The sequence below is a fragment of the Myotis yumanensis genome, unplaced genomic scaffold, assembly GCF_028538775.1.
Source record: "Myotis yumanensis isolate MYYU_CA2020_CCGP unplaced genomic scaffold, mMyoYum1.0.hap1 SCAF_9, whole genome shotgun sequence".
In the NCBI taxonomy this organism is placed as follows: domain Eukaryota; kingdom Metazoa; phylum Chordata; class Mammalia; order Chiroptera; family Vespertilionidae; genus Myotis; species Myotis yumanensis.
Window position 1 is genome coordinate 39,513,422 of NW_027223760.1, and position 7,069 is coordinate 39,520,490.

General features: G+C 37.9%; 1 pseudogene; it reads right to left on the reverse strand.

The window, feature by feature from the left end:
• Positions 1 to 2,217: 2,217 nt before the first annotated feature.
• LOC139016933 (Krueppel-like factor 17) lies at positions 2,218 to 3,223 on the reverse strand (annotated as a pseudogene).
• Between the last annotated feature and the right edge of the window lie 3,846 nt (positions 3,224 to 7,069).

The window sequence follows — 7,069 nt, forward strand, 5'->3', positions numbered from 1 at the left end:
AAATAGGAAATATAAGCCGAATATAAAGAGTTTGATTGCACTCCCCTATTTGTGCAATAGGGGACTTCTGACTTTGTTTACTCAGGCACTAATGGTGCTAATGGTGTTACTCAAACCATGAGAGCCTTTCCCACAGAATGAAGGTCAAGAATTCCCACACAAACAACCTGCACTTCATCACTTTAGTAACAAGGTACACGTTTTAAGGCATGTGAGGCAAAAATTCATTCAATTATAACTTGTTAAGGATATCTAAATTTTCTTTTTTTTTAAAAAAAAAAAAAATTTTATTGGTTCCAGAGAGAAAAGGAGAGGGAGAGAGAGATAGAAACATCAATGATGAGAGAGAATCATTGATCAGCTGCCTCCTCCATGCCCCACACTGGGGATTGAGTCCACAACCCGGGCATGTGTCCTGACTGGGAATCGAACCGTGACCTCCTGGTTTATAGGTCGACTCTCAACCACTGAGCCACGCCGGCTGGGCTAACTTTTCTTTTTTTACCAGGCTGTATCAAATAGGAAAATTTTCTTTAAAACAACAAAAGGCTAGCCTATCAACAATAAGAAAACTATGTATAAAAATAATAACAAAATAAAGGAGAAGCAGCACAATATTTGTTGAGTATTTAATATGGGCCACTTGACTTCTGATTTCTGGTCCAACATGCAAAGAGCTTAGAAATCATCACTCCCATCCAGATATGAGAAATGCTGAACAAATGGAAAATTAACAACTCTTCTTAAATACATCAGGGAATTGAGGTCTCAGGTCTCCGTGCTACCCTGAAATCTGGAGAAGCCACGAAGCAGATCTCCACAACTTGAGCCCATCTCAGTGGGAAGACTAAATTATTTGATTAATTGCTGGATGGACAGGAAGAGTTCAAAACTAGGTGGTGGCTTATTCTCAGTGCGGTATGAGCCCACACTTTCAAGGTTTTTACTTTCAGTTGCTCTATCAGGTACAAACTGTGAAAATTTGAGAAAAAATACCTCATGCTTCCAGCAGGGGGAGCGGGAAAAACTACCATTTTGAAATATTTCCAGAGCTGTCTCAACAAGGTCTGACCCTATGGAATCTATCTCATGAGAACCGAGCTGCATGGAGGTTTACTAGAGCCTATCCAAGGTGGGAGAAGGGAAATAACCAAACACAAGCCTACTCTAGCCTTTGATATGCGAGAAGAGAAATACCCAACCCAAGTTAACTAAAAGAATGAGACCTAATCAGGGACTATAGATCACTTTCCCTCTCTCTCATCGTACGCACCATATCAACAGGGCTCTTCTGTAATAACAGGAATACACCTAAAGAAGTTCAAACTTCAGTCCTTATTTAAAGAGTCACTGGGAAAACCCAAAACCACAGGGTAGTCAAAAACATGGAAACTAAAGGACATTTTAGCCTCTGAAACTACAGCTATAGCAAACATGAATACAACCCAAGTCTTAGATAGAAAGACATAAAAGTTCATACTAAAGGTCTATCTACCTCAGTTCCTTTTACCTGATAACCTATCTGGCATTCCACAAAAATTACAAGATTTGGTAAAAAAAGCAAAACATTTTTTTAAAAACAAAAGACTCTGTAGAGGCAAAGCAAGCATCAGAACCAAAACCAGATACAGCTGAGATTTTGAAATTATTACACTGGAAATGTTAGAAACTACGATGACTATGCTAAGAGCTCTACTCGAAAAAGTGGACAACATGAAGGAACAGATAGGTAATATAAGCGGAGAGATGGAAATTCTAAGAAAGAATCAAAAAGAAATGCTAGACATCAAAAGACTAACAGAAATGAAGAATGCCTTTGATGGGCACATCAGTAGACTGGTCACAGCTGAGGAAAGAATCAGTGAGCTTAAAGATATGCCAATAGAAACCTCCAAAACTGAAGTGCAAAAAGAAAGAAAGAGAGAAAGAAAGGCAACACTAAGAAGGATGAATACCAAAAATTCTATACCTATTCACATCATATTTAAACTTTAAAAAATCAAAGACAACAATTTTAAGGAAGCCAGAGAAAAAAACTATATTACCTACAGAGGAACGGGGGAAAAATTACATTGACTTTCTCTTCAGAAACTGTAAAAACTATTCATGCAAGAAGAGAATGGAGTGGAATATTTAAGGTAACCAACAAAATTATTCTTCAAAAGAGAGATTACTTTGGTAATTATGATGTATCAAGGTAGGCTCATGGTACTGTGGTCAGTATCTGGTGTGTATCCGCATATGTCGTCCAAGCTCATTAGAATGAAAGAAATACCACTTCCCACCTTCCCACTCACATTTATAGACCCTCTCACCTGTGTGTTTGTGTTGGTGACTCAGAAGGTGGGAGCGCTTACTGTAAGCTTTTCCACAGTTCTCCTATTGGCAGCAGTCAGGCCTTGCAACCAGGGCTCTCCTCCTGGGTGCTCTTTCCAGGGCCTTGAACTTCTGCTCTGCACTTTGTGGAGCAGGTATGGGTTGCTCAGGGAGGAAGGGGTCTTCCTGGGAGGCTGGTTGGCTAACAGAAGAGTCCTGGGATTCTAAAGTCAGCAATGATGGAGACCCAGCTGGGGGTATTCCACAGTTGTGGGGATCCCTAGGGGACAACATCTGAGCCAGAGGACAGCCTTGCCTGGCCCTCAGCAGAAGACATGGCTGAAGGCAATAACATTTTAGGTGTAAAGGAGTCTCTATTAAAAGGTACTATAGGGTGGCCAGAATAAGGCATTGTTGGTGTCCTAATGCGGGATTTTACTGGGAGCTGTGACTGGTGGCCCATTGGAGGGAATGCTTAGATTCTCACTGAAGGTCATGACCACCCTGGAATATTGGACCCTCCTAAGAACATCATCTGGGGCCCTTTAAAAATCATCATTCGTGGTTGAGAAGGAGACATTTCATGACAGTAAATCATTTGGGAAGGAGGGAGTGTCACTTAGGGGCAGTAGTTCACACCATGCTCAGGCAGCAACACACTGAACTGTGGGCCCATTTTATTCACATTCTGCCCGGGCACCTCAGCAGAAACCAAGAGGATCCTCTCTACCTGTGGACACTGAAGAATGTGTTGAATGCCTGAAGGGCCATGGTTCCGAGAAGTGTGCACTCTACTGCTTCCGGGAGATGGAGACATTTCCAAGATGCACATTGACTTCTCAGTGTTCTCTGCAAACTGGTGCTGAGCTGCCGGCCACTGGCTCAGCACCTTGTCCTCTTGCTCCATCTCAGGCTGGGATCTATCTGCTGCACCCAGAAGTGTGTGTGAGTCCAGACCACATCAGAGCAGAGCAGAGCCCTGCTGCCTTGACGTTGCCGGTCGGGTGTCTGCTACCTTCACCTAGGATTATTTTTTACTTTATACATTTTTTGATTGCTTGAATTATATATATATATAATTTCAGAGAGGAAGGTAGAGAGAGAGAAATAGAAACATCAATGATGAGAGAATCATTGATTGGTTGCCTCCTGCATGCCCCCTACTGGGGATCAAGCCCACAACCAGGGCCTGTGCCCTTGACCGAAATCAAACCCGGGACCTTTCAGTCTACAGGCCAACGCTCTATCCTCTGAGCCAAATCAGCTAGGGCGATTGCTTGAATTTTTGTACACAAATCAAATATTTTTAAAATTGGAACACATTAATATTAATTTAATTTTGAAAGAAAAGTTGGGTCAGAAAAAATAAATCATGCATTTGGACTCAATAATCTCACTTATTAAAGTAGATCCAAAGAAGACTATTCAAAATAAAAAAAATATTTTATAGAAGAATTCTGTAGAAATAAAAAAGATTGAAAAATCAATATAATTATTTTATTGGATCATTACTTATATCGTAAGATATTAAGACTAGCATATGTGTCCAACTTAAGAGAATACATATGCCATTTGATGAAATATTGGGAAGCCACTCAAATGTAATTGTGAAGCTTTGTAGAACTTGATACACACACACATATGACAAAAGATAAGTGGAAAAGCAGGATATAAATTGTTTCTAAACATACAATTGTTTGCATGTGGTGATATATTTAAACAAGGCATTGCTAAGGTTGGTAGAATTCTTGCTAGTGTGTATGTATACTTCCCAACTCTTGTTAATATTACTTAATTTTACTTTATAAAAATACTTTTAACATGAGGCTGCTTTGTTTCTTGTTGTTAAGTCTTCTTTGCTGGCCAGTGAGCTCCTGGAAGGCAGTCAATTAGTTTTACCATTGGTTTTTCACTGTCATTTCATATCACTTATCACAGCTTGTGATTATTTGTTTATTTGTATATTTATTGTTTTACTATCCTTACAAACTTAATCAAGCATTCATAGGTTCTATTTTTTTTCAAATTTTATTCACTAAATTATAAACAACATGAGGGCAATCACCATATCTGTTTATTTACACTATTTTATAGTAAAGTTAGTACAATATTTCCAGATTTACACTTAAGAGATATTAATCCCTCAGAAAAGATATCACCTAGACAAAGGAAATATATTTATAAAAAGGAGAGAGGGGCACTGTAAGGAGGGCATGGGGAACAACACACAGATACTATGCATGTAATAGGCACTGTTACAAGCGCTTACATGTATTAACTCCTTTAAACCTCAGAATGATCCTATGAAGTAGGCTCTATTGATAAACTATTTTACAGAACAAGAAAAAAGCTAAATTATAAAAAATAAAGAACTAAGTAAATCCTGGATATGAACCCAAGTAATCTGAGACATTCTGGCTGTAGAGTCTCCCATTCTTTTTTAACTTTATTTTTTATATTTATTAATTTCAGAGTGGAAGGGAGAGGGAGATAGAGATAGAAACATCAACGGTGAGAATGGCTGCCTCCTGCACACCCCACACCAAGGATCAAGCCCATAACCCAGGCATAGGCCTTGACTGGGAATCGAACCATGACCTTCTGGTCCATAGGTCAATGCTCAACCACTGAGCCACGCCAGCAGGGCCAGAGTCTGCCATTCTTTAATGCTGTTGTTATCTACCATAGCTCATGGGTATTGTTATTAAACAAATATATCAATTAATATTATGTGATGTACACATTGAATAATTCATTTAAAGAAAACTTGAATATCTGCATATATATTGTACATAGTATTGAAATTCTACTATTCATAATTTTTTGTAGTTTCGGTCTAATTAATAAAGACTTCTCTCTAAAAACCCATACACAAGCATTTTCTCTAATTACAAAGCATCATTTAAAATTAAGAAATGAAATTGTATAACTTACATAGAATCTAGATTATTTGGGCAGGTCATCTGTTTTTACTGGTTTTTGAGACAGAGCAAAGTAAATAAGACCAGCAATTTTAAAATATAGTTGGCAGCACTTTTCTTGAGTCACCTTAATGAATTGCTGGCAGTGGAATTGGAATTTCTATTATATAGAGAGAAGCAGCCACTAATTCTACTTAATGCAAATCAACCGAGAGATTTTGGTCAAAAAATTTTGTAAAGTCATTTGTCATGCAGCAGGGAGGGATTTTCAAGAAGGCAAAGTGATTATTTTTAGCAGGTAGATTCTTTAACATGGGACAAACATGCTCTTCACCTGTACTTCCTATACTCTTGGTAAGTTGTGAACCTACATGTCAAGCTTGACACCTATGGCCAATGCAGTACAAAGGCAGCCATTAAGCTATTTAAAATGTAAGAATAACTAAATTATATATCTTAGAGATAATGCTTTACATACATAATTAGAAATTTATGAGCATTTCTTTTTTCTATTTCGAAGTGGTCTGAGACTATTGTATGGCTATATCTGGGATGGTCCTATCTAGTCTGATTTTATTTTATTATTTAGGTACACTTGATAATAAAGAACATAATTATCTTTTCAACAGATGCAATGGTGGTACTATGAGACATTAGCAATGTACAAAAGCAAAATACTCGTATTATTATACCCTTTTTACATGAATCAAAAGGGCAAAAGTGATACCTGGCAATGCTTTGTTTTGTGTGTGTTTTTTTTTCCATTTTTTTTTTTGTTTGTTTGTTTGTGTGTTTTTTTTGAAGTGGCCCATGCTTTCTATAGAGAGTGGATCTTATTATCAAAAGGCTGTGAGTATAAAACAAGATAATATATGTAAGTATAAATTAAGCCAGGTGTTCTTCTTCATCATTCTTATATCTTAATTCTTATGGTTTTTAAAACTGTATTACATCTCCCTCCCCCTTTCCCTTACTTAGTCTGAACATTAAGCTCTCTTCTTCACATAAAGGGTAGATTCCCCTCTAGCTCTACTTGGCATATGGTCAGGAAAGTTACCTTACATTTTGAAATTTTAATTAGCTTATGCTTAAACAATGGGAAGATATGTGCCATCAACTCACCATGTTGTTTAAAAGTATCCAACCTATTTAGTTAAATCATATGTGATTTCTATAACACCTAAGGTTATTTTCTCTTATTTTTAAGAGTTCTTCTTTAACGGTACCTATACGATAGGAGTTACCAACTCTTTGCCTCTCTGAAGTAACAGGAGTGACCAAATTATATGTAAACCAAATGTTCTAAAAAGTTCAAAATGATACGGCATTTGTATCTTAGAGACTAATTTGGGTTGTTGATGTTTAGTGTCCTCTTTCATTCTGCTTGCAACCCAGATGATAGCTGAAATGAGATATAAGAAATGTTTACAGTTTCGTTTATCCTCTCATGTTCTTCATTAACTTACTGTGGGTGTTGTTCTTTGAAAAGGCCAAAGTTCACGGTTCTGTTTTTTAATTGCAATTCGCTCTTTCCTACTTCTTTCTGGAGCATCGGCTTTATCATTGCTTGGGAGATTTACGGCGCTTCCTTCCATCGTCAGCTTGCTAATAGGCAGTTGTTGAACTCCCTGGAGCCTAAAGGAGGAAATATGAGCAGTATGTAAGTGCTACAGCTGGAGTCACATTCCACTTCAGAAGCGTCTTAACAGGGTTCTCAGATGTGTGAATATCCATTAGTGACCCAAGGGGATTACTCGCTGGCACCACGTTTACCTTTATGAGGGGCCTGGAGGATGAGGTGTCCCCTCCTATACACAGAAGGTGAAGAGACA